Raw genomic sequence first — 12269 nt, 5'->3', positions numbered from 1 at the left:
GGACTCTCCTGGGGATTTGTGACATCGGACAACGCCAGCAATATTGTGCGTGCATTACATCAGGGCAAATTCCAGCTCGTCCCATGTTTTGCACATACATTGAATTTGGTGGTGCAGAATTATTTAAAAAACAACAGGGGCGTGCAAGAGATGCTGTCGGTGGCCCGAAGAATTGCGGGCCACTTTCGGCATTCAGCCACCGCGTACAGAAGACTGGAGCACCACCAAACATTCCTGAACCTGCCCTGCCATCATCTGAAGCAAGAGGTGGTAACGAGGTGGAATTCAACCCTCTATATGCTTCAGAGGATGGAGGAGCAGCAAAAGGCCATTCAAGCCTATACATCTGCCCACGATATAGGCAAAGGAGGGGGAATGCACCTGACTCAAGCGCAGTGGAGAATGATTTCAACGTTGTGCACGGTTCTGCAACCCTTTGAACTTGCCACACGTGAAGTCAGTTCAGACACTGCCAGCCTGAGTCAGGTCATTCCCCTCATCAGGCTTTTGCAGAAGAAGCTGGAGACATTGAAGGAGGAGCTAAAACAGAGAGATTCCGCTAGGCATGTGGGACTTGTGGATGGAGCCCTTAATTCGCTTAACCAGGATTCACGGGTGGTCAATCTGTTGAAATCAGAGCACTACATTTTGGCCACCGTGCTCGATCCTAGATTTAAAACCTACGTTGTATCTCTCTTTCCGGCAGACACAAGTCTGCAGAGGTTCAAAGACCTGCTGGTGAGAAAATTGTCAAGTCAAGCGGAACGTGACCCGTCAACATCTCCTCCTTCACATTCTCCCGCAACTGGGGGTGCGAGGAAAAGGCTAAGAATTCCAAGCCCACCCGCTGGCTGTGATGCAGGGCAGTCTGGAGTGAGTGCTTACATCTGGTCCGGACTGAAGGACCTGCCAACGATTACTGACATGTCGTCTACTGTCACTTCATATGATTCTCTCACCATTGAAAGAATGGTGGAGGATTATATGAGTGACCGCATCCAAGTAGGCACGTCAGACAGTCCGTACGTATACTGGCAGGAAAAAGAGGCAATTTGGAGGCCCTTGCACAAACTGGCTTTATTCTACCTAAGTTGCCCTCCCTCCAGTGTGTACTCCGAAAGAGTGTTTAGTGCAGCCGCTCACCTTGTCAGCAATCGGCGTACGAGGTTACTTCCAGAAAATGTGGAGAAGATGATGTTAATCAAAATGAATTATAATCAATTCCTCCGTGGAGACATTCACCAGCAGCAATTGCCTCCACAAAGTACACAGGGACCTGAGATGGTGGATTCCAGTGGGGACGAATTAATAATCTGTGAGGAGGGGGATGTACACAGTGAAAGGGGTGAGGAATCGGAGGATGATGATGAGGTGGACATCTTGCCTCTGTAGAGCCAGTTTGTGCAAGGAGAGATTGATTGCTTCTTTTTTTGGTGGGGGCCCAAACCAACCAGTCATTTCAGTCACAGTCGTGTGGCAGACCCTGTCTCTGAAATGATGGGTTCGTTAAAGTGTGCATGTCCTGTTTATACAACATACGGGTGGGTGGGAGGGCCCAAGGACAATTCCATCTTGCACCTCTTTTTTCTTTAATTTTTCTTTGCATCATGTGCTGTTTGGGGACAATTTTTTTGAAGTGCCATCCTGCCTGACACTGCAGTGCCACTCCTAGATGGGCCAGGTGTTTGTGTCGGCCACTTGTGTCGCTTAGCTTAGTCACACAGCGACCTTGGTGCGCCTCTTTTTTTCTTTGCATCATGTGCTGTTTGGGGACAATTTTTTGAAGTGCCATCCTGCCTGACACTGCAGTGCCACTCCTAGATGGGCCAGGTGTTTGTGTCTGCCACTTGTGTCGCTTAGCTTAGTCACACAGCGACCTTGGTGCGCCTCTTTTTTTCATTGCATCATGTGCTGTTTGGGGACTATTTTTTTGAAGTGCCATCCTGCCTGACACTGCAGTGCCACTCCTAGATGGGCCAGGTGTTTGTGTCGGCCACTTGTGTCGCTTAGCTTAGCCATCCAGCGACCTCGGTGCAAATTTTAGGACTAAAAATAATATTGTGAGGTGTTCAGAATAGACTGGAAATGAGTGGAAATTATGGTTATTGAGGTTAATAAAACTATGGGATCAAAATGACCCCCAAATTCTATGATTTAAGCTGTTTTTTAGGGTTTTTTGTAAAAAAACACCCGAATCCAAAACACACCCGAATCCGACAAAAAAATTTCGGTGAGGTTTTGCCAAAACGCGTCCGAATCCAAAACCAAAACACAAAACCCGAAAAATGTCCGGTGCACATCACTAATCATAATGTGCCCGTCCCCTGCTATTTAATGCAGGTAATTGGCAATGAATAGAGGGGGGTGGAGTCATGATGATTCAATCACATATCCACGCCCCCATACTGCCCACCCATGATGAGGCCACACCCCCTGTTTGACTGACCTTGCTGCCCCCTCCCACATGGGGCAGCCAGATTGTCGGTATGTATGCACCACTATCATACACTAACGGATCCTCTGCAGTCAAACTCTGTGTGAGAAGTACAATGAGTTTGTGCCTATGGGGAGCATGCAATTAGCTAAGGTAATCCTATTCAATTAGGCCGTTTTCACCCATTTTTTAGGGAAATTTTCACCAATGCCTTTTCACTTTTTTTAGTGAAAAGGCATTGGCGAAAAAATGCCTCACGATCGGCAAAAAGTCCAGTTTTTCGCCAGCGCAGGTGAAAAAACGTGGATTCGCCAATCCACATGTTTTTTTGCTCCTGATTAATTTTTTGCCTAGGTGAAAAAACAGCCCTGTTATTGATTAGGGCGAATCCCCATTTGCCCTAAAAATAAAAGTCCAGTTTTTTTTCGCCAAGGCAAAAAAAATGGACCTAATTGCAAATCTCCCTAGGTCTATATTATGGGCCTAATTCAGTAAGGATTGCAAATTCTGCTAATCAGCAAAATTTGCAATCCTTTGGCTCGCATGCTGGGGGCCGCCCATCGCTGGGCAAGGCCGCCCAGCATGCTGACCGGCGCCTCTGCCAGTTTAACAAGCAGAAATTGCGAATGCGCCTCCGCCAGTTCAACAAGCAGAAATTGCGAACGCATCACAATTTTTGCTTGTTAGCAGAAACTGTTGAAGCCTCCTGCCGGCACAGCAAAGGAGCCCGCAGGAGGCCTGCTGACATGTTCTTGATCGCGGCAGCTGCGTGTGACGTCACACAGCCGCCGTGATCATGCCCCCAACATGCCCCCGTTTGGCCGCCTTCGCCCCCAGTTCGTGCTGCACCTACCCCACAACGCTCCGTCTCCTTCCTGGAAATGGAGCATTACCCGCCCCACAACCACCTCTGGCGGAGGCGATCGCATTTTCTGCGGCCTTCCCCAGAAAATGTGGGTGCATGCGCAGGACGAGTTCTGCGCATATGCTCGCATCTTTTTCTCAAAATTTGCGGTTGGATCACACACTGCGATCCAACCTGAAATAGGCCCTATGTTCTATATCCACCCACAAAAAAACTACGGAATGTCCTTTATTTTGGCCTTTCCCTGATCTGTATGTCCTGTAGAGTACACCCCTCCCCCTATTTCTGCTTGTATATTGTGCCACCTACACTCATCTGCATGTCTTGTACGGTATATGGTCATTAGGTCGACCACACTTAAGTCGACAGTCATTAGGTCGACATGCATTAGGTCGACATGCTCACTAAGTCGACATGGTCACTAGGTCCACATATAAATAGGTCGACATGTGTTTTTCCAATTTATTTCTTCTTTTGACCTTTTTCATACTTTACAATCCACATGGACTATGATTGGGAATGATAACCTGTGCCGAGCGCACCGGAGCGAGGCACCTTGCCCGAAGCATGGCGAGTGAAGCGAGCCATGCGAGGGGACACGGTGCACTAATTGGGGTTCCCCGTAACTACACCAAAAAAAACCAAAAAAACCTCATGTCGACCTTTTCCATGTCGACGTTGTTCATGTTGACCTAATGACCATGTTGACCTAATGCATGTCGACCAATAGTGGTCGACCTAATGACTGTCGACCTAAGTGTGGTCGACCTAATGACCCATGCCCTTCTATACTGAGATTTACTCGGATCTCAAAACGGCATCTTATTGGCTGTCCGATTGTCACGTGTTTTAGATAGCCAATAAGAAAATCTGGATAAATCCGATATTGCACTACTTTGGAGTTAAGAACTGAGTAAATTTGAATCATCAATGGTTGTACAATGCGCATGCGCCGTAGGGTTAAAATGGTTATCAGAAGGAGGCTTGCAATGGTCAGCAATCATTGCAAGCCCAGCACCAGGCCCGGCGCTACCCGCTCAGCGAAGGGATGCAGTGCAGGGAGGCGCTGGGACAGAGAGGCGCTTTCCCTGCTCTGAATCCCTTCACTGCTGCGCCGTCCTGTCCCCCCTGCTGCTGCTGTGTCTGTCACTGTATGACAGTCACTGGCAGCAGCGCCTGCAGAATCAAAAACCTCCTGCCTCCCCTCCCCGTGTGACAGCGGCTGAGTACGGGACAGAAGGGGGCGGAGCTAAACGGACCGAAAGGGGGCGGGGATAAACGGGACAGAAGGGGCGGAGCTACACTGACCAGGCTGCTGTACAGAGGGAGACTGGCTTAGGTAAGTGGTGTGTGTGTGTGTGTGTGTGTGTGTGTGTGTGTGTGTGTGTGTGTGTGTGTGTGTGTGTGTGTGTGTGTGTGTGTGTGTGTGTGTGTGTGCATATGGTGGGTGGGTGTGTATGTGTGTGTATATATTAGAGATGAGCGGGTTCGGTTCCTCGGAATCCGAACCCGCCCGAACTTCATGATCTTCCCGCCTTGCTCGGTTAACCCGAGCGCGCCCGAACGTCATCATGACGCTGTCGGATTCTCGCGAGGCTCGGATTCTATCGCGAGACTCGGATTCTATATAAGGAGCCGCGCGTCGCCGCCATTTTCACACGTGCATTGAGATTGATAGGGAGAGGACGTGGCTGGCGTCCTCTCCATTTAGATTAGAAGAGAGAGAGTGAGATTGATTTGAGACAGAGACACTTGATTTACTGGAGCTTAGGAGTACTGTAGAGAGTGCAGAGTTTAGTAGTGACTGACCACAGTGACCACCAGACAGTGCAGTTTTATTTAATATAATCCGTTCTCTGCCTGAAAAAAACGATACACAGTGACTCAGTCACATACCATATCTGTGTGCACTGCTCAGCCCAGTGTGCTGCATCATATATGTATATATCTGACTGTGCTCACACAGCTTATAATTGTGGGGGAGACTGGGGAGCAGTGCCAGTTATAGGTTATAGCAGGAGCCAGGAGTACATATTATTAAAATTAAACAGTGCACACTTTTGCTGCAGGAGTGCCACTGCCAGTGTGACTGACCAGTGACCTGACCACACTGACCACCAGTATAGTTAGTAGTATACTATATTGTGATTGCCTGAAAAAGTTAAACACTCGTCGTGTGACTTGTGTGGTGTTTTTTTTTTTTATTCTATAAAAAACTCATTCTGCTGACAGACAGTGTCCAGCAGGTCCGTCATTATATAATATATACCTGTCCGGCTGCAGTAGTGATATATATATATTTTTTATATCATTATTTATCATCCAGTCGCAGCAGACACAGTACGGTAGTTCACGGCTGTAGCTACCTCTGTGTCGGCACTCGGCAGTCCATCCATAATTGTATACCACCTACCCGTGGTTTTTTTTTCTTTCTTACTTTATACATACATACTACATCTCATTATCAACCAGTCTATATTAGCAGCAGACACAGTACAGTAGTCCACGGCTGTAGCTACCTCTGTGTCGGCACTCGGCAGTCCGTCCATAATTGTATACCACCTACCCGTGGTTTTTTTTTCTTTCTTCTTTATACATACATACTACATCTCTTTATCAACCAGTCTATATTAGCAGCAGACACAGTACAGTAGTCCACGGCTGTAGCTACCTCTGTGTCGGCACTCGGCAGTCCATCCATAATTGTATACCACCTACCCGTGGTTTTTTTTTCTTTCTTCTTTATACATACATACTACATCTCATTATCAACCAGTCTATATTAGCAGCAGACACAGTACAGTACGGTAGTCCACGGCTGTAGCTACCTCTGTGTCGGCACTCGGCAGTCCGTCCATAATTGTATACCACCTACCCGTGGTTTTTTTTTCTTTCTTCTTTATACATACATACTACATCTCTTTATCAACCAGTCTATATTAGCAGCAGACACAGTACAGTAGTCCACGGCTGTAGCTACCTCTGTGTCGGCACTCGGCAGTCCATCCATAATTGTATACCACCTACCCGTGGTTTTTTTTTCTTTCTTCTTTATACATACATACTACATCTCTTTATTAACCAGTCTATATTAGCAGCAGACACAGTACAGTAGTCCACGGCTGTAGCTACCTCTGTGTCGGCAGTCCATCCATAATTGTATACCACCTACCCGTGGTTTTTTTTTCTTTCTTCTTTATACATACATACTACATCTCTTTATCAACCAGTCTATATTAGCAGCAGACACAGTACAGTACGGTAGTCCACGGCTGTAGCTACCTCTGTGTCGGCACTCGGCAGTCCGTCCATAATTGTATACCACCTACCCGTGGTTTTTTTTTTTTTCTTCTTTATACATACATGCTACATCTCTTTATCAACCAGTCTATATTAGCAGCAGACACAGTACAGTACGGTAGTCCACGGCTGTAGCTACCTCTGTGTCGGCACTCGGCAGTCCGTCCATAATTGTATACCACCTACCCGTGGTTTTTTTTTCTTTCTTCTTTATACATACATACTACATCTCTTTATTAACCAGTCTATATTAGCAGCAGACACAGTACAGTAGTCCACGGCTGTAGCTACCTCTGTGTCGGCACTCGGCAGTCCATCCATAATTGTATACTAGTATCCATCCATCTCCATTGTTTACCTGAGGTGCCTTTTAGTTGTGCCTATTAAAATATGGAGAACAAAAATGTTGAGGTTCCAAAATTAGGGAAAGATCAAGATCCACTTCCACCTCGTGCTGAAGCTGCTGCCACTAGTCATGGCCGAGACGATGAAATGCCAGCAACGTCGTCTGCCAAGGCCGATGCCCAATGTCATAGTACAGAGCATGTCAAATCCAAAACACCAAATATCAGTAAAAAAAGGACTCCAAAACCTAAAATAAAATTGTCGGAGGAGAAGCGTAAACTTGCCAATATGCCATTTACCACACGGAGTGGCAAGGAACGGCTGAGGCCCTGGCCTATGTTCATGGCTAGTGGTTCAGCTTCACATGAGGATGGAAGCACTCAGCCTCTCGCTAGAAAACTGAAAAGACTCAAGCTGGCAAAAGCAGTAGCACCGCAAAGAACTGTGCGTTCTTCGAAATCCCAAATCCACAAGGAGAGTCCGACTCCAATTGTGTCGGTTGCGATGCCTGACCTTCCCAACACTGGACGTGAAGAGCATGCGCCTTCCACCATTTGCACGCCCCCTGCAAGTGATGGAAGGAGCACCCGCAGTCCAGTTCCTGATAGTCAGATTGAAGATGTCAGTGTTGAAGTACACCAGGATGAGGAGGATATGGGTGTTGCTGGCGCTGGGGAGGAAATTGACAAGGAGGATTCTGATGGTGAGGTGGTTTGTTTAAGTCAGGCACCCGGGGAGACACCTGTTGTCCGTGGGAGGAATATGGCCGTTGACATGCCTGGTGAAAATACCAAAAAAATCAGCTCTTCGGTGTGGAAGTATTTCACCAGAAATGCGGACAACAGGTGTCAAGCCGTGTGTTCCCTTTGTCAAGCTGTAATAAGTAGGGGTAAGGACGTTAACCACCTCGGAACATCCTCCCTTATACGTCACCTGCAGCGCATTCATAATAAGTCAGTGACAAGTTCAAAAACTTGGGCCGACAGCGGAAGCAGTCCACTGACCAGTAAATCCCTTCCTCTTGTAACCAAGCTCACGCAAACCACCCCCAACTCCCTCAGTGTCAATTTCCTCCTTCCCCAGGAATGCCAATAGTCCTGCAGGCCATGTCACTGGCAATTCTGATGATTCCTCTCCTGCCTGGGATTCCTCCGATGCATCCTTGCGTGTAACGCCTACTGCTGCTGGCGCTGCTGTTGTTGCTGCTGGGAGTCGATGGTCATCCCAGAGGGGAAGTCGTAAGACCACTTGTACTACTTCCACCAAGCAATTGACTGTCCAACAGTCCTTTGCGAGGAAGATGAAATATCACAGCAGTCATCCTACTGCAAAGCGGATAACTGAGGCCTTGACATCCTGGGTGGTGAGAAACGTGGTTCCGGTATCCATCATTACTGCAGAGCCAACTAGAGACTTGTTGGAGGTACTGTGTCCCCGGTACCAAATACCATCTAGGTTCCATTTCTCTAGGCAGGCGATACCGAAAATGTACACAGACCTCAGAAAAAGAGTCACCAGTGTCCTAAAAAATGCAGCTGTACCCAATGTCCACTTAACCACGGACATGTGGACAAATGGAGCAGGGCAGGGTCAGGACTATATGACTGTGACAGCCCACTGGGTAGATGTATGGACTCCCGCCGCAACAACAGCAGCGGCGGCACCAGTAGCAGCATCTCGCAAACGCCAACTCTTTCCTAGGCAGGCTACGCTTTGTATCTAGAGATGAGCGCCTGAAATTTTTCGGGTTTTGTGTTTTGGTTTTGGGTTCGGTTCCGCGGCCGTGTTTTGGGTTCGAACGCGTTTTGGCAAAACCTCACCGAATTTTTTTTGTCGGATTCGGGTGTGTTTTGGATTCGGGTGTTTTTTTCAAAAAACACTAAAAAACAGCTTAAATCATAGAATTTGGGGGTCATTTTGATCCCAAAGTATTATTAACCTCAAAAACCATAATTTACACTCATTTTCAGTCTATTCTGAATACCTCACACCTCACAATATTATTTTTAGTCCTAAAATTTGCACCGAGGTCGCTGTGTGAGTAAGATAAGCGACCCTAGTGGCCGACACAAACACCGGGCCCATCTAGGAGTGGCACTGCAGTGTCACGCAGGATGTCCCTTCCAAAAAACCCTCCCCAAACAGCACATGACGCAAAGAAAAAAAGAGGCGCAATGAGGTAGCTGTGTGAGTAAGATTAGCGACCCTAGTGGCCGACACAAACACCGGGCCCATCTAGGAGTGGCACTGCAGTGTCACGCAGGATGGCCCTTCCAAAAAACCCTCCCCAAACAGCACATGACGCAAAGAAAAAAAGAGGCGCAATGAGGTAGCTGTGTGAGTAAGATTAGCGACCCTAGTGGCCGACACAAACACCGGGCCCATCTAGGAGTGGCACTGCAGTGTCACGCAGGATGTCCCTTCCAAAAAACCCTCCCCAAACAGCACATGACGCAAAGAAAAAAAGAGGCGCAATGAGGTAGCTGTGTGAGTAAGATTAGCGACCCTAGTGGCCGACACAAACACCGGGCCCATCTAGGAGTGGCACTGCAGTGTCACGCAGGATGTCCCTTCCAAAAAACCCTCCCCAAACAGCACATGACGCAAAGAAAAAAAGAGGCGCAATGAGGTAGCTGACTGTGTGAGTAAGATTAGCGACCCTAGTGGCCGACACAAACACCGGGCCCATCTAGGAGTGGCACTGCAGTGTCACGCAGGATGTCCCTTCCAAAAAACCCTCCCCAATCAGCACATGATGCAAAGAAAAAGAAAAGAAAAAAGAGGTGCAAGATGGAATTGTCCTTGGGCCCTCCCACCCACCCTTATGTTGTATAAACAAAACAGGACATGCACACTTTAACCAACCCATCATTTCAGTGACAGGGTCTGCCACACGACTGTGACTGATATGACGGGTTGGTTTGGACCCCCCCCAAAAAAGAAGCAATTAATCTCTCCTTGCACAAACTGGCTCTACAGAGGCAAGATGTCCACCTCATCTTCACCCTCCGATATATCACCGTGTACATCCCCCTCCTCACAGATTATCAATTCGTCCCCACTGGAATCCACCATCTCAGCTCCCTGTGTACTTTGTGGAGGCAATTGCTGCTGGTCAATGTCTCCGCGGAGGAATTGATTATAATTCATTTTAATGAACATCATCTTCTCCACATTTTCTGGATGTAACCTCGTACGCCGATTGCTGACAAGGTGAGCGGCGGCACTAAACACTCTTTCGGAGTACACACTTGTGGGAGGGCAACTTAGGTAGAATAAAGCATGTTTGTGCAAGGGCCTCCAAATTGCCTCTTTTTCCTGCCAGTATAAGTACGGACTGTGTGACGTGCCTACTTGGATGCGGTCACTCATATAATCCTCCACCATTCTATCAATGTTGAGAGAATCATATGCAGTGACAGTAGGCGACATGTCCGTAATCGTTGTCAGGTCCTTCAGTCCGGACCAGATGTCAGCATCAGCAGTCGCTCCAGACTGCCCTGCATCACCGCCAGCGGGTGGGCTCGGAATTCTGAGCCTTTTCCTCGCACCCCCAGTTGCGGGAGAATGTGAAGGAGGAGATGTTGACAGGTCGCGTTCCGCTTGACTTGACAATTTTGTCACCAGCAGGTCTTTCAACCCCAGCAGACCTGTGTCTGCCGGAAAGAGAGATCCAAGGTAGGCTTTAAATCTAGGATCGAGCACGGTGGCCAAAATGTAGTGCTCTGATTTCAACAGATTGACCACCCGTGAATCCTTGTTAAGCGAATTAAGGGCTGCATCCACAAGTCCCACATGCCTAGCGGAATCGCTCCCTTTTAGCTCCTTCTTCAATGCCTCCAGCTTCTTCTGCAAAAGCCTGATGAGGGGAATGACCTGACTCAGGCTGGCAGTGTCTGAACTGACTTCACGTGTGGCAAGTTCAAAGGGCATCAGAACCTTGCACAACGTTGAAATCATTCTCCACTGCACTTGAGACAGGTGCATTCCACCTACTATATCGTGCTCAATTGTATAGGCTTGAATGGCCTTTTGCTGCTCCTCCAACCTCTGAAGCATATAGAGGGTTGAATTCCACCTCGTTACCACTTCTTGCTTCAGATGATGGCAGGGCAGGTTCAGTAGTTTTTGGTGGTGCTCCAGTCTTCTGTACGTGGTGCCTGTACGCCGAAAGTGTCCCGCAATTTTTCTGGCCACCGACAGCATCTCTTGCACGCCCCTGTCGTTTTTAAAAAAATTCTGCACCACTAAATTCAAGGTATGTGCAAAACATGGGACGTGCTGGAATTTGCCCATATTTAATGCACACACAATATTGCTGGCGTTGTCCGATGCCACAAATCCACAGGAGAGTCCAATTGGGGTAAGCCATTCCGCGATGATCTTCCTCAGTTGCCGTAAGAGGTTTTCAGCTGTGTGCGTATTCTGGAAAGCGGTGATACAAAGCGTAGCCTGCCTAGGAAAGAGTTGGCGTTTGCGAGATGCTGCTACTGGTGCCGCCGCTGCTGTTGTTGCGGCGGGAGTCCATACATCTACCCAGTGGGCTGTCACAGTCATATAGTCCTGACCCTGCCCTGCTCCACTTGTCCACATGTCCGTGGTTAAGTGGACATTGGGTACAACTGCATTTTTTAGGACACTGGTGAGTCTTTTTCTGACGTCCGTGTACATTCTCGGTATCGCCTGCCTAGAGAAGTGGAACCTAGATGGTATTTGGTAACGGGGGCACACTGCCTCAATAAATTGTCTAGTTCCCTGTGAACTAACGGCGGATACCGGACGCACGTCTAACACCAACATAGTTGTCAAGGACTCAGTTATCCGCTTTGCAGTATGATGACTGCTGTGATATTTCATCTTCCTCGCAAAGGACTGTTGAACAGTCAATTGCTTACTGGAAGTAGTACAAGTGGGCTTACGACTTCCCCTCTGGGATGACCATCGACTCCCAGCGGCAACAACAGCAGCGCCAGCAGCAGTAGGCGTTACACGCAAGGATGCATCGGAGGAATCCCAGGCAGGAGAGGACTCGTCAGAATTGCCAGTGACATGGCCTGCAGGACTATTGGCATTCCTGGGGAAGGAGGAAATTGACACTGAGGGAGTTGGTGGGGTGGTTTGCGTGAGCTTGGTTACAAGAGGAAGGGATTTACTGGTCAGTGGACTGCTTCCGCTGTCACCCAAAGTTTTTGAACTTGTCACTGACTTATTATGAATGCGCTGCAGGTGACGTATAAGGGAGGATGTTCCGAGGTGGTTAACGTCCTTACCCCTACTTATTACAGCTTGACAAAGGGAACACACGGCTTGACACCTGTTGTCCGC

The sequence above is a fragment of the Pseudophryne corroboree genome, chromosome 4 (genome assembly GCF_028390025.1).
Source record: "Pseudophryne corroboree isolate aPseCor3 chromosome 4, aPseCor3.hap2, whole genome shotgun sequence".
Classification (NCBI taxonomy): domain Eukaryota; kingdom Metazoa; phylum Chordata; class Amphibia; order Anura; family Myobatrachidae; genus Pseudophryne; species Pseudophryne corroboree.
The sequence above is the reverse complement of the archived record's forward strand: the minus strand, read 5'-3'. Positions refer to the sequence as shown.